This window comes from Caretta caretta, chromosome 1 (genome assembly GCF_965140235.1).
Source record: "Caretta caretta isolate rCarCar2 chromosome 1, rCarCar1.hap1, whole genome shotgun sequence".
NCBI classification, from domain to species: domain Eukaryota; kingdom Metazoa; phylum Chordata; order Testudines; family Cheloniidae; genus Caretta; species Caretta caretta.
In genome coordinates, this window is record NC_134206.1 from 293899184 (window position 1) to 293922399 (window position 23216).

Here is a 23216-nt window from a genome sequence, read left to right on the forward strand (position 1 = left end):
ATCTCTCTTTCTATAATTACCCTAGATGTCTTGAAAGAACAAAACATAGAGGAGATACTAACTGGGAAGAGGTTGTTGCTAGTAACCGTTTTCCTTAAAGAAATCACTAAATTTTCAAGAGGCTGAACTACTAGAGACAATCAGATTTGCCCTGTGGCAAAGAATCTGAAGACCGAATTTATTTTAAAAGGAGCCTTTCACTGAATGACAATCAAGGAAATAAAAATCTACTATACCCGTCCTTTCAGATAGTATCCTTAAAAATAGGCAGAAATAATTATTTTGGGTTAACTTAAGAAGGGAACTTTATAAAAGTCTTTTACAAGGATTTGAATGAAAATAAAGAAACTCAATGTGTGACTTCATAAGGACATACTGAACCAAATCCATCCTCAGTGTAACTTCTTGGAATTAATGGAGTTAACACTAGGGATAATTTTTGCTCACTGTATCTAGTTAAATATTCAGTGCTACAGAAATGCTTCTTACCACTAGGAAACTATACTTCATGAACAAATTTTCTCTTCTGCGTTGGGGCTGAAGCCAAGTTCTATTTGAATCGATAGCAATACTCTTACTAACTAATGTGACTAGGATTTGGCCCTTAAAGATGATGCTGTGAATTAGGATCTTTTTCACAAGTTTTATGAGGATATCCATTTATCCAGTGCTTCTGGCAAATGGCATAGGGACACATTGTCAATATTACTAAAGTAAATGTTAAAATTGAATGACAGATTTTCCTCTTGGGGCTCCCACAAGAGGCTGAGATGTATAATCATTATTGAGACTTAATTTCTTTCCTGCTATTTATTGGAAGGAGTGGTGGCTAGAAGTTGGAACCAAGACTGCTCTCCAGCTGAGACTAATAGATATATGTGAAACTTTCATAATGAAAATTAGTTCTCTGGAAACTTCAGCTCAATGTTCAGCAGCGGTGCAAAAGACTAACAGATTGTCAGGAGCTATTAAGAGAGGGATAGAAAATAAGATTGTAAACATCATAATGCCACAATACAAATCCATGAGGCACCCACACCTTGAAAACTGTGTCCAGTTCTGGTTGCCTCATCTCAAAAAGGGTATAGTGGGAATGGAAAAAATTCAGAGAAGGGCAACAAAGATGATCAAGTGTCCAGCTTTCATATAAGGAGTGATTAAAAAAATTAGGGCTAGTCAGTTTAGAAAAGGGACAACTAACGGGGGATAGAGGTCTATAAAATCATGAATGGTGTGGAAAAAGTGCATAGAGAAGTGTTCTTTACCCTTTCTCAGACAACAAAAACCAGGGGTCACCTGATTAAATTAATAAGCAACTGGTTTAATGCAAACAAGCAGAAATACTTTTTCACACAATGCACAATTAATCTATGGAACTCATTGCCAGAGGATGTTGTGATGGCGAAAAGTATAACTGGGTTAAAAAAAAATAAACTAGTTAAGTACATGGAAAATAGGTCCATCAGTGACTATTAACCAAGATGGTTGGGGATGCTACCCCATACGTGGGGTGACCCTAAACCTCTTGTTGCCAGAACCTGGGAGGTAAAGACTGGGTAGATCACTCCAACTGTTCTGTTCTGTAGACTCCCCTGAAACTTTGGTGCAGGCCACTGTCAGAAGACAAGGTACTGGGCTAGGTGGACCATTGATCTGACCCAGTATGGCCATTCTTGTGTTCTTAACTTGAAATTGTGAGGCAAACCCACAGCCAAATCAGGGCAGCTCGCTCAGTTGCCCCACCAACAGAGGCTCCTCCCATTTGGCTGGGGGGAGGAGCTTAAGATATGTGTTGCGTTGTGCCCGACCATCCCAAGCAATTCAGTAGGTGCCCCTCCAACAGAGCTGTGATGAGTCACCACTCAGGCATTCAGCAACAACCCAGCAGTATTAATTTACCCTTCCCACAGAGCCTGCAGTGACCCAGCCTATGCAGCAGCAGCTTATCCCTGAGTGCAGCCTGGGTCAGGTGGCCCTCAGGCTCAGATTTTCCCCAACCTAACCAGAGTTACAGATCAATCTGTATCCCAGCTGGACTGAGCCAGGGCCCCTCTTGCTGACCCACAGTGAATCAAACTCTCTTGACTCCCAGACTGTTCCTGATCCAGTTCCTGTTTCTGCCCCTACTTTGCCTGAGCCCTATTCCAGTCTTGTCCTTGCCCTGCTCTGACCTTGCTCCAGCTCTGTTACTGACCCGCTCCAGCCTTCCCTCCGGGCCCCTTCAGACTCAAACACCCACCGTTGACCTTTGACCTATATCTGGATTCGGCTATGGTACTGATTTGGCTTCTTCACAAACTCTGATCTTGGTTGTGACCCTGGCCTGTCCCTGGATCTCAGTTCCAGCACTACCCTCAGTCCACTCTTGACCCTATGTCTAGCTTCTACCTCCACTCTGACCACTAGGCCTGACTACTGGGACGCAGCACCTAACATTAACTATGTATAGCCTGGAGTAGGTTGCTGCTCAGCCACTGCATTTCAATCTTACACAATCGTGAGTGCTTTAAATTTTTGCATCCTGCATTATGTATTGCAGTTGTGGTCACGTGTGATCAAACCTGCAGGCCAACAGCAGGTGGGATAGCACCAGAAATGGGTCCTACAGAGATGGCTGGGCTATTGGGTTACTTAAATATATGTATGAAGGGTAAGTCACTAGAACACTGGCTCAGAAGAGAAATGTGGGAAGGAGGGGAAAAAGAGGAAGAAAGAGTGTTGATATGGAGAGGGAAAAAGACCTGGGGGAAGAAGATGGATTGAGGACAGGTTATAAGAAAATGTGGTTGGAGCAGGTGGCTGGTTGACAGGGAGTGTATATAGAGGAGATTGCTGGGTGAGGGGTGGTTAGCTTCAGGGGAAGGAACATGGGGGAAAATGTTCAAAGGTTGTGGTTGATGAGGGAAGAGGAGTGAACTAGTGTCTACTCAGAAACAGAGCCAAATGTTTCTGGCCGTGATAAGGTTTCAGTGTACTGAAGCATATGATTGCTTGAATCGGAGAGTCCCTAAGAATTTAAAAGGGATAACATCAGTACAATTTGATAGAAATTATTCTAAAAATCTATAGTGTGGCTATTAATTCCATGTTGTGTGGTTTATTAGTTCACTCTCCTTGAGCTCTAAATGGGGACTTTTAAATAAATCTAACTTAAAGAAATAACACTAAATAGAGTGCAGAGTAGTGAGGCTGTTCTAAGGATTCCGGGGCTGTGTGACCTTAATGAGAGGATTCCCCATTGTGCAGTGCATCACCTTCCTCTCTCCACCCCCACCTCCATCAAATAGGGTCTGACCCAAAGCTTATTGAAATCCATAGTGCGGTAAATCCAGGACAAACGGCTACAAAAGGGGGGCAGTAATTAGTCCCAGAGGATTAAAAGGCCCCTCCCTATCCACTGAGGAGAGAGAACCAGGGGGCAATAAGGTTCAGCTGGAAAAGGGGTTGCTAGGGAACCAATTAGGTTCAGCTGACTCCAACTTGTTGGGACTTTTTTAAACCCTCCCCTGGGTGGTAGGAGCAGGAGAGTGAGGGAGTGAAAGGAGCAGAGAAGCTGCCAGTAGGCTGTTTGCAGCAAGACACCAAACCTTCCCAGTAGGGAGGCTGCACTCGCTCCCCAGAAGGGAAGGAAAACAAGCACAAGGGACTGACTGAAGAGAGGAGTTTCAGGACCCTGTGCCAGCTGTAAGGATTCGTCTTGCCCCAAACCTGAGTCTCCAAGGCTAAAAAGGACTGAACCTACTGAGGCGAACAAGGTATTTTGCCACACTTGGTGTGAGAAGTGGGATGTGGTGAGTGAGTAAGGCTCTGTGGCAAGCCATCTCAGGGCAGGGTAAATCTCTCTCTCTCTCTCACACACACACACACACACAAATGGAGGATGTAGTGAAGGCGTTGGTACAGGCCACTGTGGCCCAACAAGAGGCTACCAGGGTGCAGATGGCTGCCCAGCAAGAGTCAGTACACATCCAACAGGAGATGAACCAATTACTGATGAACCAGGCAGCCCAAGATTGAGCCACCCTGAATGAAGTAGTGAACCAGTTAAAAGCCCTGACCATGCTGATGCACGGGCCCCAGGGGATCTGGCCGCTGCAGACAAGCAACTATTTACAGAAGATGACTATGGATGACAATATAGAGGCATATCTCCTCGCCTTCGAGAGGACGGCACTGCGGGATGCCTGGCCCCAAGACCAGTGGGCAGGTATCCTGGCTCCATTTCTGTTTGGGGAGCCCAGAAGGCCTATTTCGACATGACCACAGAGACAGCTATGTGCTGTCTCCCAGCTGAAGGCGGAAATCCTGGCAAGGTCAGGTGTGACGTCAGCCATACAGGCCCAGCACTTCCATGAGTGGAAATACTGGGACAGCAAACCACCAAGGTCCCAGCTATTTGATTTAATCTACCTCACCCGGAAGTGGCTTTGCCCTGAGACCCATGGGCCGGAGAAGATAGTGGAAATCCTTGTGTTGGACAGGTACATGAGGCGGTTGCCGCTGGACATATGGGATGGGTCCGGCAAAATGATCCCTCCTCCTATGATGACCTAGTTGCCCTCACAGAGAGACACCTAGCAGCCCAAGAACTTTCGCGGACCACTGGGGAAGGAAGGCTCCAGAATCGGAGACAAGTCTCTGCGCCGAGGCCCCAGTTTGCCCTAGCACCAGGCCGGACTATGGAGGGGAGGAAGGAGGCCGAAGAGCAGCCAGAGGTCCTGGAGAGACTTGAGAGAGACTTGAGGACTGGAGAGACTTGAGGACTGGAGAAGAAAGGCTCAGGGAATAAAGCCCAGTAGCCTGAAAAATTGGGGGCTGCCCCAAGCAGGGTACCGATGTTATGCATGTGGCGAATTGGGGCATATCGCTGCCCAGTGCCCAAATCTAGAAGAGCCCATGCAATGCGAACTGGGAAATATAGGGGGAGCATGTGATCTAATAAGTCTAGTAGGAGTTGCAATGGTCCCTCATATATACATTAGACCCGTTAAGATGAATGGTATAGAGACCACCACGTTAGTAGACTCGGGAAGTGCAATCATGCTGGTCTCAGGAAAGCTGGTCGAGCAGGACCAACTATCCCAGGCCAAACGCTCAGGAATATCCTGTGTGCATGGGGATGTCAGTTACTACCCGACCATCCCCATAAAAATAGAAGTTCTCGGAAACCCCACTAAGGTGACGGTGGGAGTAGTTCCGAAACTCTCCTACCCAGTCCTTATTGGACGAGACTTCCCGGGATTTGATAGCCTACTCCCTGGGGAGAAGGTGGAAGAAAATAAGGAACCCGGGACCCGGGGGTGGCCCAGATAGATAACGCCCCCCCTCCGGCCTTCCACGAATTTGGCCAGGGTTTGTTCTCCCCGCCGGAAAAGCCCCGGAAGACTCGGAGGGAACGGAGGGTGGATAAAAGGAGGGGAACAAGGATCTTGACCCAGTACCAGAAATCTACGCTTGTAGGGGAAAGAGGTGGCTCAACGGACAGCGGGGCAGGGCAGGAGATCAATGACCCAATAGCCAGACCTTGTTCCCCGGGGATTTTCCCTGAGGGGGAGACAGAGGTAGATCCCCCTAAGTTTGGACAAATGGGGACCTCACTCGGGAATTTTGGTCAGGATCAGGCCAATGATCCAACATACAGCAATATTCGTAAAGAAGTAGTTGGGGTAAATGGGGTCCCCATGGAGGGGAGAGTCAAAGACCCAGGGCCATATTATTTGATTAAGGGTGATCTGCTATACAGAGAAGTCCAGGTCCAAGAGAAAGTTGTAGAACAACTCTTGGTCCCACAGAAGCATCAGAGGGGCATGATGGATCTGGCCCACAGCCATCTGTTTGGGAGGGCCATCTGGGGTAGATAAGACCCTTGATCGGATTCTGCAGAGGTTTTTTTGGCCTGGCATTTATGTGGCTGTCCGGCGATATTGTACCTTCTGTCCAGAATGTCAGTTACATGGGCCCCGACCACACCTAAGGGCCCCTTTGGTACCTCTACCAATTATTGAAATCCCATTCGAGTGAATAGCTATGGATCTAGTAGGGCCACTGGAGAAGTCAGCCCGGGATCATCGGTACATTCTGGTAGTACTAGATTATGCCACCCGATATCCCAAGGCCGTACCCCTACGGAACACCATGTCCAAGACCATAGCCAAAGAATTAGTCCTGATTTTTTCCAGAGTAGGTATACCTAAAGAGATCCTGATGGACCAAGGGACCCCCTTTGTGTCTAAATTAATGAAGGACCTAAGTACAATGCTCCATATATGGACCCTCAGGCCGTCAGTCTATCATCCCCAGACTGATGGTCTTGTTGAATGCTTCAATGGAACACTGAAGAACATGCTACCGAAAGTGGTTAGTCGTGACGGAAAAGACTGGAACACCCTACTGCCTTACTTGTTGTTTGCTGTACGAGAGGTTCCCCAAGCTTTCACTGGATTCTCAACATTCAAGCTGTTATATGGTTGCCACCCCAGGGGCATATTGGACATGGCCAAAGAGGGCTGGGAAGAACAGCTGAACACCGGGAGAAACATCGTTGAACATGTATTGCAAATGAAAGACAGGATAGCCCAAGTCGCACCCCTTGTGCGCGAACACCTGGAGAAGAACACCTGGGCATACTACAATTGTCAAGCAATGACCCGGAAGTTCCAGGTGAGAGACCGGGTAATGGTGTTCATACCCAGGGCAGAGAGCAAGCTCCTGGCCCCCACGTGGCAGGGGCCATATGAGATAATAGAAGGCATGGGAGAAGTCAAATATAAGGTCCGACAGCCGGGTTGCCGGAAGCTGGAGCAGATCTACCATATAAATCTGCTGAAACCATGGCAGGATAGAGAAGCGCATGTGGTTGCGCTAGGGCCACCATCCCCTAAAAGCAACCAGCCCGACCAAGTGGAAATATCCCCGGAGTTGACTCCAGAGCAACTATCTGAAATGATCAGCCTGATTAAACGCAACCAGGATGCGTTCTCAGAAAAGGCAGGCAGGACTACTGAGGTTCACCATCACATCCTCACAGAGCCTGGAGTGAAGGTTAATGTCAAGCCATACCGGATCCCGGAGGCCAAAAGAGAGGAGATCAGGACAGAGGTCAGGAAAATGCTGGCCTTAGGAGTCACTGAAGAATCTCATAGCCAATGGTCAAGTCCAGTGGTTTTAGTGCCTAAGCTGGATGGCAGTGTGAGGTTCTGCAACGACTTCCGAAAGCTGAATGAGGTGTCCCAGTTTGATGCGTACCCTATATCCCAGATAGATGAGCTAATTGATAGATGAGCAGATTGGGAAAAGCACGGTTTATGTCTACCCTTGACCTGACCAAGGGCTATTGGCAGATCCCCCGGCCAAGGCCGTTAAAGAGAAGACAGCCTTTGCAACTCCAGAGGGACTATATCAGTACACCGTCCTCCCCTTTGGGTTGCATGGGGCACCCGCTACTTTCCAAAGGCTCATGGACAAACTGTTGCGACCACATGGCAAGTATGCAGCAGCCTATCTCGACAACGTTATCACATATAGCCCCAAGTGGGAGACACACTTGGAGAAGGTGGAGGCAGTGCTGGATACCCTGAGGAAGGCGGGGCTGATGGCAAACCCCTCCAAGTGCTTGTTCGGGCTAGCTGAAGCCAAATACCTCGGGTATATCCTGGGGAGGGGTGTGGGGAGGCCCCAACTCAACAAGTCAGAAGCTATACAGAAGTGGCCCAGACCACTCCGAAAAAAACAGGTCAGGGCATTCCTGGGACTAGTGGGGTACTATAGACGGTTCATTCCCCACTTTGCCACCAGGGCAAGCCATTAATGGATCTAATGCAAGCTTGGGGCCCAGACATAGTAAAATGGATGACCATGGCTGAAGACGCTTTTTCAGATCTATGAATGGTCCTCTGCACTGACCCCATACTCGTGGCCCCAGACTGGGAGAAGGAGTTTATCCTACAAACCGACGCCTCTGATGTAGGGTTGGGGGCGGTACTTTCACAAATGGTCGGACGATGAACACCCTGTCATCTTCCTCAGTAGGAAGCTCCTGCCTAGGGAACGGAAATACGCCGTTGTCGAAAAAAAAAAAAAAAGAATGCCTGGTGGTAAAATGGGCCATAGAAAGCCTCAGCTACTATCTACCGGGATGGAGGTTTACCCTTGTCACGGACCATGCCCCTCAGCAGTGGATGCACCAAAATAAAGACAAAAATGCCAGAGTGACGAGATGGTTCCTGTCGCTTGAACCCTTCCACTTCAGAGTACAACATAGGTCTGGAATCCAACATGGCAATGACCTGTCAAGAGTGCACTGTTTGCCGACCCAAGTAGCTCAACCCCGTAGTGTTGAGCAGGGGGGGTGGGATATGTGGTAAACCCAGGACAAACAGCTACAAAGGGGGAGTAGTAATTAGTCCCAGGGGATTAAAAGGCCCCTCCCTGTCCACTGAGGAGAGAGAACCATGGGACAATAAGATTCAGCTGGAAAAGGGGTGGCGAGGGAACCAATTAGGTTCAGCTGACTCCAACTACTTGGGACCTTTTTAAACCCTCCCCTGGGTAGTACGAGGGGGAGAGTGAGGGAGTGAGAGGAGCAGGGAAGCTGCCAGTAGGCTGTTTGCAGCAAGACACCAAACCTTCCCAGTAGGGAGGCTGCACTCGCTCCCCAGACGGGAAGGGAAACAAGCACAAGGGACTGACTGAGGAGAGGAGTAACAGGACTCTGTGCCGGCTATAAGGATTTGCCTTGCCCCAAACCTGAGTCTCCAAGGTTAAAAAGGACTGAGCCTACTGAGGCAAACAAGGTATTTCGCCACAATAGGAAGCCTTCTAGTGAAGAAGTTGCTCCAGCAACACATTTATCCTAGGCTTAAAGCTCTCTAAACCCCAGAACTGCTCTGTCCTTGGATTTGAGATCTCGGATCCATTCAAGGTACTGCACCAGTTTTTCCGTCCAATGTAATATCAGCATCATTAACTTTTACTCATGCTGTATGACTAAATATATGGAAAACCACAATAATACTGCAACAGGAGGGAAACAGGTTTCCCTGTTGGGGCTATTTTAGTTCAAAACAGGTCAATTCACTAATACAACAAAGAATTGCCTAATCATAGAATCATAGAATATCAGGGTTGGAAGGGACCTCAGGTCATCTAGACCAACGCCCTGCTCAAAGCAGGAGCAATCCTCAACTAAATCATCCCAGCCAGAGGTTTGTCAAGCCTGACCTTAAAAACCTCAAAGGAAGGAGATTCCACCACCTCCCTAGGTAACACATTCCAGTGCTTCACCACCCTCCTAGTGAAAAAGTTTTTCCTAATATCCAACCTAAACCTTCCCCACTGCAACTTGAGACCATTACTCCTTGTTCTGTCATCTGTTACCACTGAGAACAGTCTAGATCCACCCTCTTTGGAACCCCTTTCAGGAAGTTGAAAGCAGCTATCAAATCCCCCCTCATTCTTCTTTTCCGCAGACTAAACAATCCCAGTTCCCTCAGCCTCTCCTCATAAGTCATGTGTTCCAGTCCCCTAATCATTTGTATTGCCCTCCACTGTATGCTTTCCAATTTTTGCACATCCTTCTTGTAGCGTGGGGCTCACACAGTACTCCAGATAAGGCCTCACCAATATCGAATAGAGGGGAATGATCACATCCCTCGATCTGCTGGCAATGCCCCTACTTATACAGTCCAAAATGCCAGGCAACAAGTTGACTCATATCCAGCTTCTTGTCCTCTGTAACCCCTAGGTCCTTTTCTGCAGAACTGCTGCCTAGCTATTCAGTCCCTAGTCTGTAGCGGTGCATGGGATTCTTCCATCCTAAGTGCAGGACTCTGCACTTGTCCTTGTTGAACCTCATCAGATTTCTTTTGGCCCAGTCCTCCTATTTGTCTAGGTCCCTCTATATCCTGTCCCTACCCTCCAGCGTATCTACAACTCCTCCCAGTTTAGTGTCATCTGCAAACTTGCTGAGGGTGCAATCCACGCCAACCTCCAGATCATTAATGAAGATATTGAACAAAACCGGCCCGAGGACCGACCCTTGGGGCACTCCACTTGATACTGGCTGCCAACTAGATATGGAGCCATTGATCACTACCCGTTGAACCCGACTATCTAGCCAGCTTTCTGTCCACCTTATCGTCCATTCATCCAGCCCATACTTCTTTAACTTGCTGGGAAGAATACTGTGGGAGACCGTGTCAAAAACTTTTCTAAAGTCAAGGAATAACATGACCACTGCTATCCCCTCATCCACAGAGCCAGTTATCTCGTCATAGAAGGCAATTAGATTAGTCGGGCATGACTTGCCCTTGGTGAATCCATGCTGACTGTTCCTGATCACTTTCCTCTCCTCTAAGTGCTTCAGAATTGATTCCTTGAAGATCTGCTCCATGATTTTTCCAGGGACTGAGGTGAGGCTGGCCTGTAGTTCCCCAGATCCTCCTCCTTTCCTTTTTTAAAGATGGGCACTACATTAGCCTTTTTCCAGTCATCTGGGACCTCCCCTGATCACTATGAGTTTTCAAAGATAATGGCTACAGTGTTTCTTTTTCCTTGTACAAATTTCCTGAAAACAAGGTGCATTTTCATGTATCTCTGCTGATGCCTGAAGCTTGTTTGTGGTTGAACTCTCGGGGGAGTAAATTGTCCTGAAACTGCCGTACTTCTGAGACTGTGATTCCAAACACTGCCTGTTGGGTTTGGAACTTCAGTCAAAGCAATTAGTGAAAGACTTAAGATATTTTTGAATCTTTCGAGAAACTCTTAAGAAAAAAATAAGGGAAAATAATCTGCATTATGCTTTTTTTCTTCTTCTGGAGCTGCATGCGTTACACATCAAATGGCCTTCTTTGCCATAACCTTTACTTTATAGGAGCATAGAGCACCATTGTGGTTTGGCTGCCTTGAGTGTTGCTCTGGGACATTTGTGTGGGAGAATTGAAGAAAACTGGAATGTGTCGAGGAACTAAACAAATAATCTCACATTCAGACACACACAAACACACAAGAGAGTTTGGTCATTTCCTTTGAAACACAATCTGCAATAATGAAAACACTTCTGATTCCAAAAATAAATAGGGGTTAAAAAGCTACCAGTATGATGGCTTAAAGCCTTTGAACAAACATAAGCTATTTCCATAATACAAATTCCTCACCGTACACAAATTTTTTAATCTTTCAAGAAAATCTTTAGAATTTATGTTTAAACTCCCATCTGGTGTTTATAGCTCTCTTCTTTTCCAGTGCTTGCTCTTTTAAAGATGAACAAGTATTAAGCATGATACCTGCTCTCAAAAACTACCCAAGGGTAATCAATATCTTTTTTTCTTGCAGGGATTTGTATTTCCTCAGCAGAGGAAAAAAAAAAGTGGTTTTCTTTTTAATACATCAGATGCATCAAGCTGCTTTGTAATAATAGATTATGTGTAATTCATCACCATAGATTTCAAGACCAGAAGGGAGCATTGTGCTAATTTAGTCTGACCCCCTGTATAACACTTCCCCAAAATAACACACAGAACTTCCCCAAAATAACTCCTAGAGCATATCTTTCTGGAAAACATGGAAACATCCAACCTTGATTTAAAAATTGCCATTGATGGGCAATTCACGACAACGTTTAGTAAAGTAAAATACATCAGATCAAGTAATTGTGTGAGAATCTGATGTAACACAATTAATATTAGGCATCAGAAACTAACACAGGTGACTTTTCTTGAAGAAGAATGATGTGAAGTGGATGCTAAGGATCCATCTGATCCCTCTGTTGATAGGTAGCCCCTAGTGCAGAGGTGGGCAAACTATGGCCCTGAGCTCCCGGCTGGGGAGGCTAGCCCCCAGCCCCTCCCCTGCTGTCCTCCTTCCCCCGCAGCCTCAGCGCACTGCCAGCGCTCTGGCCTGCCGCTTTTGCTGGGCAGCACGGCGGCGTGGCTGGCTCTGGCATGGTAAGGGGGAGGGGAGTGGGGTGTCCTGGGGGGCAGTCAGGGGACAGGGAACAGGGGGTGGTTGGATAAGTGTGGGAGTCCCAGGGGGCCTGTTAGGGGGCAGGGGTGTGGATAGGGTTTGGGGCAGTCAGGGAACGGGGGGGTTGGATAGGTGTGGGAGTCCCGGGGATCTGTCAGGGGTAGGGGGTGTGGATAGGGGTTGGGGAAGTCAGGGGACAGGGAGCAGGTGGCTGGATGGGGGTGGGGTCTCGGAGGGGCAGTTAGGGGACAAAGAGCGGGGGGGGCGGTTGAATAGGTCAGGGATTCTGAGGGGGGCAGTTGGGGGGCAGGAAGTGGAAGGGGGCAGATAGGGGGTGGTGGCCAGGCTGTTTGGGGAGGCACAGCCTTCCCTACTTAGCCCTCCGTATAGTTTTGTAACCCTGATGTGGCCCTCGGGCCAAAAAGTTTGCCCACCCCTGCCCTAGTATTTACATATTTTTTGGCTAGTTCAATTAAATGGGGTAAGTACTGCACATCTGCAGTCTCCCCCATACCCAGTTTTTCATGGTGAGCTCATTAATGTTATCATTAGAACAAGCTTTCAAAAGAGGTTAAGTTTTTGAAAGGGTTTAATCTGCACTTGCATGCAGATGATTACTGCTCTTGTATTATTCCCCAGCATAAAGAATTATACATCAGGTGCGTTTAACATCAAGCTGTTTAACTATGATTACTGCTGCTGGAGATAGACTGTATTTCAGAGCGGGGCATAATGCACAGTATAGGAAGCAGAAACTGGAGGACCTGCTACTGTTTATAGCTTTGTGTCTGTCCTGATTTTTTTTTTCAATTCAAGTACACAGATCTACCCCCAACCAATTTAATTTGCAGAATTATGTTTTAAAAATCACCTGAAATAATACATTTTTTTTGGTCATGCATGGAAAGAAAACTCATTTCCTTCACTTTTTTCAAGCTTGATTATTTCCAGACAGTGGACTAAAGTGATGGCTTCTATCTCCTGGGTCTAATAAAGCAATTTGGTTCTTTAATGGGCCTTGTTAGGGTTGAAGACCAATGCCTTTCTGGTACTATTTTTTGCATTAGTAGTATACTACCTGCTGAGTCATCAGCATGGAAACCAGAGGTTAATTTCCCTCCTACTAAATGAAGCAGATAATCAGCCATCAGAGGTCGGCTCCTGTGCTGTAAATAAGTCTTGACAAGTTCAGGGACAGCGCTGTGCATCACTCATCCCTCATCACACCATCTGTCCACAAATTAAGATAGAGTAAGGATATTAATTTGTTACATTTTAAAAGCTGTGCTGACAAACCCACATGGACTTCTTTAAATGGCAATGAATAACTGAAACACTTTACTAATATTCCATCGAGTCATAGGTTATAATTTTGCAAACTTCCTTTCCAACAATGAACATGTGGAAATTGTTTTGACCAGATGTACCGTTAATGACTATTAAAGCAGATGGTTTCTAAAGCTTTACACCAAGGTTGTTTTTTTTCAGCCTAAGCTAGAAGTTATATCGATTTGATGGCACAAAATTTCATCCAGTTTCTCAGGAATGATTTATATGGAGAGAGGGCTTTCAGTTGATGGGGGATGCTGTTACCAGGTTCCCGGGGCCAGAAATATTTATGAAAAACCCTCTCTTCCCTCAAAGAAATGTATGACTGAAGATAACTCCTGGAAATTGCTGAGATGAGAGGATGCCTTGTCTAGTTCACTGAATCCATGCCACATGACGGTGAAACACAGGTGCAATTCATGTCATGCTGAATCAGAAGCCAGCAGATTTGCTTTGGAAATGTGAATGAATGTAGGTGCAGCTGCAAGAGAGAGAGTACTATGTGTACATTTTAGGTAGTTATAGTGTGATATTTCTTTGCACGTATATGTCAGTATACCAGATTCCCAGAAGAAAATTGCTACATTAAACTGGAGTTGAGATATCAGTAATGTAAGGGTAAAAAATACAAGAATATTATAATTATCCCTAAACATTAGGAAATTCAGAGTTAAGGTTAAACTTAAACAAAATCCAAACATAGTAAGGCATGGAAATACAATTAATGTACCCAAACAACCTTTACTTCACACTGAGGCGACACCATGTTTGTGGCCCCAGATTAGATTAAAAGGACTCTTTATTTCATTTTTTTCTTCATCTTGTCATTATAGGGTAGAATGAAGGTTGCATTGGTGCCGTAACAGAATTTAAGAGAACAAATTTTCTCATGATGGGGATCCATTGTGCCCCAGATTGTGTAGTGTGTATTACAGCATTCCAGTCAGATTCCAAAGCCTCCATGTCAGCTGCTGCAAAGGTTCACAATCTTTTTCTTTATAAGGCCCCCACACCCCCACATGCTATAAAAACTCCATGACCCAGCTGTGCCACAACAACTATATAAAAGCCAGGGCTGGCATTAGGGGATAGCAAGCAGGGCAGTTGCCTGGGGCTGCATGCCACAGGGGCCCCCCGCAAAGCTAAGTTGCTCAGGCCTTATCTTCAGCTCCGAGTGCCGGGGCTCAGGGCCCTGGGCTTCAGCCCCAGAAGGTGGGGCTTCGGCTTTCTGCCCTGAGGTCCAGTGAGTCTAACACAGGCCCTGCTTGGCGGACCCCCGGAAACCTGATCATAGCCCCCCAGGGGGCACTGGACCCCTGGTTGAGAACCACTGAGCTATAGGATTTCCTTAGCCACAAGGTCAGCATCTGCCTCTTCCTGGGGTATGGCCCAGACTCCTGGGCCTGCTCAGTCCAAGATTTTCCCCTGGTGGAGTAGTCCAAACAAAAAAAATAAAGGGGAGGAATCCAGTCCAGGATTCATATGAGAGGGCAATGCTTCCCTCTCAGATTGTCTCTGCAGCAGTCCCTCCCTTCCCTCAGGGAGGTGCCTTTGGGCAGTTATTTTGGGAGAGATTCTACCTTCCCTCAGCTTGTCTCCCTGGAGCTGCCATTAGCAGATCTTCCCCCAAATGAGCTGTTCTCCTGCCTTTTAGCTCCTCCTCCAGTTGGTGCTTTTGCTACAGTTGGGGTGGGATGGGGCTGGTTGAGCCCAGAGTAGTTCCTTAACCCCTTGTTGCTCAGTGTGGGGTTTGTACACCCCATCACAGGGGGGTATCCTTGAGAATTATTTGGGCAAGACTCTGCTCTGCACAGTGGAGGCAAGCAGAAGGCAGAAGTATAAGAAGAAGGGGCCACACTCCCACTGGAGTCCTCAGGAGAAAATTTTAGATTAGTCAGACAGAATTCCTCCTGGAAGCTCTTATGGGATGCATGCAGGAGTGATAGCTTAGCTAGTCTTGGAGAAGGTATAGTATGATCGTAGCTCAGACTATAGGTGGTGAGTTATATGGGCCTGTGGGGCCTATGCTCCACCAATATTTAGGAACGTGTGCTCTGCTCCACCAGTGTTGGGGCTTACTACGCTTTGGGGGGCCCCACTCTTCAGGGGGACGTGGGGTCCAGGAAGAGCTGTCCCGTCTAGGACAGACCAGGGCAACTGCCCCGTGCTTTGGGGTGCCCTGCGCTTCAGGGGAATGTGGGGTCCAAGGCAGCCTGGAGGGCTACCAGGGGTGTGGCGCCGGCCCACTCTGCCTTGCCGGCTCCCTGCGTCGCTCCGGGAAGGGGGCAGAAGCCGGAAAGAGGTGGTGCGGGGGTGGGGGTTTTGGGGAAGGGGTGGAATGGGAGCAGGGAGGGGGCAGAGCAGGGGGTGGGCTGGGGCTGGGTTGCTCACTGCTGCCAACGCCAGGCACCCTGCTCATCTCCCAGGCTGCCCTGGATCCCATTTCCCCCTGAAGCGCGGGGGACCCCAAAGCACGGGGCCCGGGGCAGTTGCCCTGGTCCATCCTATGGACAGGACGGCTCTGCTTGGACCCGTTCTGGGCAGCACCAAAATTATACAAACCCAGAGCCCACAGCTCAGACAGTTCTGCTAGGCAGAGTGAGAGGGGGGGAAGGGGTTATGGCCCAGATATTTTTAATTTGAATATCGTACTTTACAGAGAGTCTACACTGCCTGAACTAACCTTTTTGAAACAATTGGTTCAGGTTTTTTTCCCCCCAATATATATTATATATTTGTATACTGTATTTTTTCCAGTATTTTCTGGATTGAGGTTAACCTCCAACATGCAACTTCTAATTCATTCTTTAGGATTAAAAACTGCTCCATTTATTGTGATGAACTGAGTTACTGGAAATCTTTCATTTTGTTCCATAGCCATGCCCTCTTCTCTTCCCTTTCTCTTCTCTTCTCTTTCTCTTCTCTATAAAGATGCATGTGCTTATAGCAATTTCCCATCTTTTCGCTATTTATTAACAAATTATTCTAGAGGAGCAAGCCAAAGCAGTGTAAGGGCTTGTGTACCTGGTGTATTAGTCTGCACTAGTGTATGGCACACTAAATGGCCTGTGCAGATCCTGCTGGCACACAATACAAGTTCCCTAGTGCATGTTAATTTGTGAAACTGGACTACATTAATGCACACTAGGGAACTTTTAGTGAGTGCCAGCAGGGTACACATAGGTCAGTTAGAATGTAGCTCACTAGTGCGTACTGGAAGTGACACCCCTTCCGTGTGGACAGATGCAAGGTGTAGATGAACCCTTAGTCTTTAAACTGTCTGTATAGTGTATAAATTGGAGCTTTGTTGAAGTCCCTCAGTACTGGCCTCAGAGAGAATGGTTTATAATGAATTTTATTTTACTTTATTCTCACATTCTAGCTGTATTTAATTTTACTTTTAAATGGGCTAGCATTGCACAGAAATGAGATCTCTCTGTGGACTGCAGAAGAAACAGCTAGTGTCAATATGTAAATACAATGTATATTTCCAAAATTTTTCTTTTCTTTTCTTTTCTTTTCTTTTCTTTTCTTTTCTTTTCTTTTCATGCTTATTTGGATAATCAAGATGAACCAGAAGAGGTTTAAAATAAATTAAATTTTAATTTTCATGCTAGCAGTTAGCTCATTACCATGGGCAAATATCAGCCTGGTTTGCTTTGAGACATCTCTGTGTTTTTATGACTTTAAGGAGTAGCTGCTTGAAGTCCCTTAGAGGATTATGTGTGCCAGTTTTCATTCAAAATGAGCTTTTGAAGAGCATTAGAAGGAGCTGCTCACATATTGTTTTGAAAAGGCTGGTCAAAATACAGGTTTCTTTTTTCATAGAATCATAGAATATCAGGGTTGGAAGGGACCCCAGAAGGTCATCTAGTCCAACCCCCTGCTTGAAGCAGGACCAATTCCCAGTTAAATCATCCCAGCCAGGGCTTTGTCAAGCCTGACCTTAAAAACCTCTAAGGAAGGAGATTCTACCACCTCCCTAGGTAACGCATTCCAGTGTTTCACCACCCTCTTAGTGAAAATTTTTTTCCTAATATCCAATCTAAACCTCCCCCACTGCAACTTGAGACCATTACTCCTCGTTCTTGTCATCTGCTACCATTGAGAACAGTCTAGAGCCATCCTCTTTGGAACCCCCTTTCAGGTAGTTGAAAGCAGCTATCAAATCCCCCTTCATTCTTCTCTTCTGCAGGCTAAACAATCCCAGTTCCCTCAGCCTCTCCTCATAAGTCATGTGTTCCAGACCCCTAATCATTTTTGTTGCCCTACGCTGGACTCTCTCCAATTTATCCACATCCTTCTTGAAGTGTGGGGCCCAAAACTGGACACAGTACTCCAGATGAGGCCTCACCAATGTCGAATAGAGGGGAACGATCACGTCCCTCGATCTGCTCGCTATGCCCCTACTTATACATTCCAAAATGCCATTGGCCTTCTTGGCAACAAGGGCACACTGCTGACTCATATCCAGCTTCTCGTCCACTATCACCCCTAGGTCCTTTTCCGCAGAACTGCTGCCTAGCCATTCGGTCCCTAGTCTGTAGCTGTGCATTGGGTTCTTCCGTCCTAAGTGCAGGACCCTGCACTTATCCTTATTGAACCTCATCAGATTTCTTTTGGCCCAATCCTCCAATTTGTCTAGGTCCTTCTGTATCCTATCCCTCCCCTCCAGCGTATCTACCACTCCTCCTAGTTTAGTATCATCCGCAAATTTGCTGAGAGTGCAATCTACACCATCCTCCAGATCATTTATGAAGATATTGAACAAAACCGGCCCCAGGACCGACCCTTGGGGCACTCCACTTGATACCGGCTGCCAACTAGACATGGAGCCATTGATCACTACCCGTTGAGCCTGACAATCTAGCCAGCTTTCTACCCACCTTATAGTGCATTCATCCAGCCCATACTTCCTTAATTTGCTGACAAGAATACTGTGGGAGACCGTGTCAAAAGCTTTGCTAAAGTCAAGAAACAATACATCCACTGCTTTCCCTTCATCCACAGAACCAGTAACCAGTAATCTTTTCAGCTAAAGCTGCTCTATAAGTGTGTTGGCTGCTAATAGTTTTGCCATGCTGTTATTCCAAGCAGAGGCTTTCCCGGTTTTTATTCCAAGCAGAACTTATCAGGTGCTAACATCCTGTTGTTGTGATCTGGACCTTACCTGTATTAAAGCAGGGGCACTGAATGGGATACCCAAAGAGGCAGCGAGGCCACAAGAGAGCACAAAATGGGATGCTCATGGCACTTCTTTTGGTTCACATAGCAACAAGCAGCTACAACCTCTGAAGGCAGACCACCAGGGAGTTATGGGAACCTCAGCTGTCAGACCTGGCAGCCATTCAGGCACAGGAGGCAAAAGGACTGGAACGAGCCCTTTCCATTGTTCCTGGGTCATTTGTAGTCAGTGCTGGCGTAAATCATTTTTCTCATTAATCTTCTTTTCCTATGATATAGCTTCCCTCTCTTTAATCAACAGAGATTGCCTCCGTTAAATAGCTAGCAACAGTCTGACTCTTTTACTTGTTCTTACTTGTTGGGGATTCAGTACTCATTCTGCAAGGGACAGGTGGACAACAGGATGCTGTTCTACCTTCTCAGAGCCAGGATATGAGATGGTCACTCTAGGGTTTGTCTACACTGGTGTGCGCGTGCAATTATTGGACCATGTACATGCCCGCACCGAGCGTCCACACCTGCTGTACTGGTCACAAGTATAACTCTGGGTGCATGCATTTACTCAATTCCATGCTGCCGCTGTTGTTACACCGTGTTAGCACTGCCATTTCAAGGTCAGTATCCCAGGGTTCTGTGCATCACAGGAAGACACTCCTGGAACTATCTTGCTGTGTGGTGTTGCCACTACCCCCGCCTTCACATATTTGTCAGTGGCACCTCCTGATCACATCTCCCTGTTTGTCTCCTGCCACCCCCTAAAGTGAGTGGAAGACATGGAGCAAATGAGTTATGATGGGGTTCTGCTGTACCAGGACTAGCTGGGTATTGCCTGGCTGGCGACATCAGACAGTTATAGGTCCATTGCAAACCACTTCAGGGTTGGAAAGTCCAGTGTTAAGGTTGTGATTGTACAGGTTTTCAAGGCAACTAACACTGTGATTTACCCACATAAATGGACTAAATCTATGAACAACAGCCAAATGTTAATGTCTATGAACCCATCTCTGTGCCCTCCCCTTGACAATCAGGGAACAATGGGGAAAACCTGTTCTTGAGGACAAATGGGGATGAATCCTGCATGGGATTTAGGAGGCTGGCACTTGGTGGGCTTCTGGGACTCCCACAGGCTTGTTGTTTCCCTCCTGGATGGTCAGAGGAGCTCCCTTATGAGGGGTTTTGGTTGCCAGTGGATGTTGTGGTCCCAGGAGTCCAGCAGGCTCCTCCTGGTCAGGGGTTGATTCCTCTGGCTCAGCAGTACTCTTGGTGGCAGCCAGAAGGGGGGGCTGACGGTTCATGAACAAGTGTCCTAGAGTCATTGAGTTTAAGGCCAGAAGGGACCAACAGATCATCTAGTCTGACCTCCTGTGTATCACCCAGCTCCCACACACTAAACACAACAACTGAAATTGGAACCACAGGAGACTAGACTATTATGTGCCACAGGAAGAGAATAGGATCTGTGGTGCACCAATGCCTGAGGCCCCTGAAATGGTAGGAAAATCATTAATTGCAATATACTCCATTTATCTGGAATGTGACCTTCACACACATGCTGCAGAGAAAGGTGAACGCCTGCCCCCCCACACCCCAACACTACCGATCTGACCTGGGGGAAAATTCCTTCCCAACCCATATATGGCGACCAATTAGACCCTGATCATGAGAACAAAAACCAGCCAGCTTCGCATTTGAAAGAGAAAGTTTGATGCCAACTCAGAGCTCTGGCCCACCCAGTTCAATGTCCCATCTCCAGCCTGGAACATCCTTGATGTTTCAGAAGAAGGAGATTTTAAAAAAGAAAAAAATACCTCCCAGAATACATTGGGGTGAAAAAAACATTCTAACCCCTGCTGTTGGCTGGCTGAAACCGTGAAGCATGTGCCTTGGGAACATAAGACATCACCTGGAAATGAGCCCCAAAGTTGTTGAAGTCTGCTCCATCCATCATAAGCAACCCCATCATACAATTGCACCCAGAAATTTGTCATAAATTTGTAATGGCTACTGCAGCAGGTGGACCCCAAACTCATTTGGCCACCAGTTCTATCTGCCTCTTCATCAGCCCCATTCCCGAAAGTGTGCCTCCTGCTCTATGAACCCCACTTCATCAGCATCTCTTCTGCTGAAAACCCCGATCCCTCCGTGTCCTGAGAAATTCAAACTGCTCTTGGTTCCTCCTGTACATGCCAATAAACACTGCAGGTCCTCCAGGTTCCTTCTCCATCTGCCTCTGCTATCTCTGGGGTGCTGCTCCTTCCATCTTGGTAAAATGACTGTTAGGAGTCAAAGGTCCTACCAATTCTGAGACAAGGGTAGCATTATATATATTTTTTTCCTTTGGAAGAAGCTGAGAAATCCCTTCACATAACATAATTTTGCTATGGAAGGCCACAATTCTGAAACTTTTCAGCATTCCAGGAATGTGACTGTTAGACTATCCTTGGTTCTCAGAAAATACGTGCGGTACTGAGAAAGGAGCAGAGGCTACTAATGGTGAGAAACATGTACTAATGGTTTTAAAAAAAAATTGTTCTAGTATCACAAGGAATTAGGGTCACAATTCCTTCCAGGGGCTTATGACATTCTCATAAGTAAGCTGGACAAATGTGGGCTTGGTAGAACTATCATTAAGTGGATACATAATTGGTTAAACAACTACAAACAAAGAGTAACTATTAATGGGGTGATATCAGATTGGAAGGAGGTCTCAAGTGGGGTTCCATAGGGATCTGTTCTGGGTGTGGTGTTATTTAACATCTTTATTAATGACCTCTCTCCTTGGTGCTGGTTAGGCCTTAGCTGCAGTACTGTGTCCAGTTTTGATCACCACTGGATAGAAAGGATATAGAGAAATTGGAAAGGATGCAGAGACAAGTGACAGAGATGATGAAAGGGATGGAATGCAAGCCATATGAGCAAAGGCTGAAGCAACTGAGTATATTTAGTTTGTAAAAGAGGAGATAAAGGGGGACATGGTAACAGTCTTCAAATACATGAAAGGCTGCCATAAAAAAGATGGAGAATAATTGTTCTCTTTTGCCACAGAGGGCAGGACAAGAGGCAATGGGCTCAACCTACAGCATGGCAGATTTAGATTAAATCTCAAGAAAAACTTCCTAACTGTAAGAACAGCAGGAGGGGGCTCAGGGCTGGGGAAGGGTGTTGGGGTGCAGGAAGGAGTGTGGGGTGTGGGCTCTGGGAGGGAGTTTGGGTGTGGGAGTGGGCCCATGGCTGGGGTAGGGGGTTGGGGTGTGGGAGAGGATTTGGGGTGCTGGCTCCAGGAGTGGGCTCAGGGCTGGGGCTGTGTTTCAGGGTGCTGCGGGGCTTGGGGGTGCAGGAGGGGGTGCGGATGCTGGCTACAGGGGGGGGCTCAGGGCTGGGGCAGGGGGTTGGGGTGCAGGAGGGGGGAGAGGTGCAGGCTATGGCCAGGCAGCGCTTACCTTGGGAGGCTCCCGGGCGGTACGCAGTGGGGCTAAGGCAGGCTCCCTGCCTGCTCTGTCCCTGTGCCGCTCCCGGAAGTGGCCGGGACGTCCTTGCAGCCCTTGGGGGAGCTGGGGTTCCCAGCCAACGGAGGTCAGGTCAGGTAGGGAGCCTGCCTTAGCCCCGCTGCACTGCTGGACTTTTAGCAGCCTAAAATCTCCCAGTGTGGCTTCAGTAGCCTCTGGGAGATAGAGCCCAATTCTGGGAGAGTCCTGGCAATACCGGGAGGGTTGGCAACCCTATTCTTCTCTGGGACCTAGGCTGGAAGTTACATGGTTGATTCAATATGCCCTAATGTATTTAATGATACAACATTTGATAAACTCAACTAGAATTAATCAGTTTTAGAAGGACTAATTTCAAAACTGTCTTATAGATTCATACATTCAATAGATTCATAGATTCCTAGGCCATAAGGGACCATTGTGATCATCTAGTCTCACCTGCTGTATAACCCAGGCTATAGAACTTTCACAAAATAATTCCTAGAGCATAGGTTTTAGAAAAACATCCAATCTTGATTTTAAAATGGTTAGCTAGGAAGAATCCACCTCAACTTTTGGTAAGTTGTTCCAATGGCTAATTACTCTCACTGTTAAAAAAAATATGCCTTATTTCCAGTCTGAATTTGTCTAGCTTCAACTTCTGGCCATTTGATCCTTTCTCTGCTAGACTGTTAAATCTTTGTTGCCCATGGAGGCATGTATAGACTGTAATCCAAGTGATCCTTTAATCTTCTCTTTGTTAAGCTAAATAGATTTTCTCCTTGAGTCTACCACCATATGGTATATATTCTAAACCTTTAACCAGTCTCATGGCTCATCTCTGAACCCTCACCAGTTTATCCACATCGTTCTTGAACTGTGGACACCAGAACTGGGAACACTATTCCAGCAGCAGTCACACCAGTGCCAGCTAGAGAGGCAAAATAACTCTCTACTCCTATATGAGATTTCTCTATTTATGTATCTCAGGATTCCATGAGTCAGTTTGGCTACTGTATCATACTGGGAGCTCATGTTTAGCTGATTATCCAGCATAATCCTCAAATCTTTTTCAGGGTCACTGCTCCCCAGGATACAGTGTAAATATAGGCTACATTCTTTGTTCCTAGATGTATACATTTAGCTATATTTAAACCCAAATTGTTTGCTTGTGCCCACTTTACCAAGCGATCCAGATCACTCTAGATGGTGACTTGTTCTCTTTATTGTTTACTAACTCCCCTCTCCCCCAATTTTTGTTTCATCTGAAGACTTGAT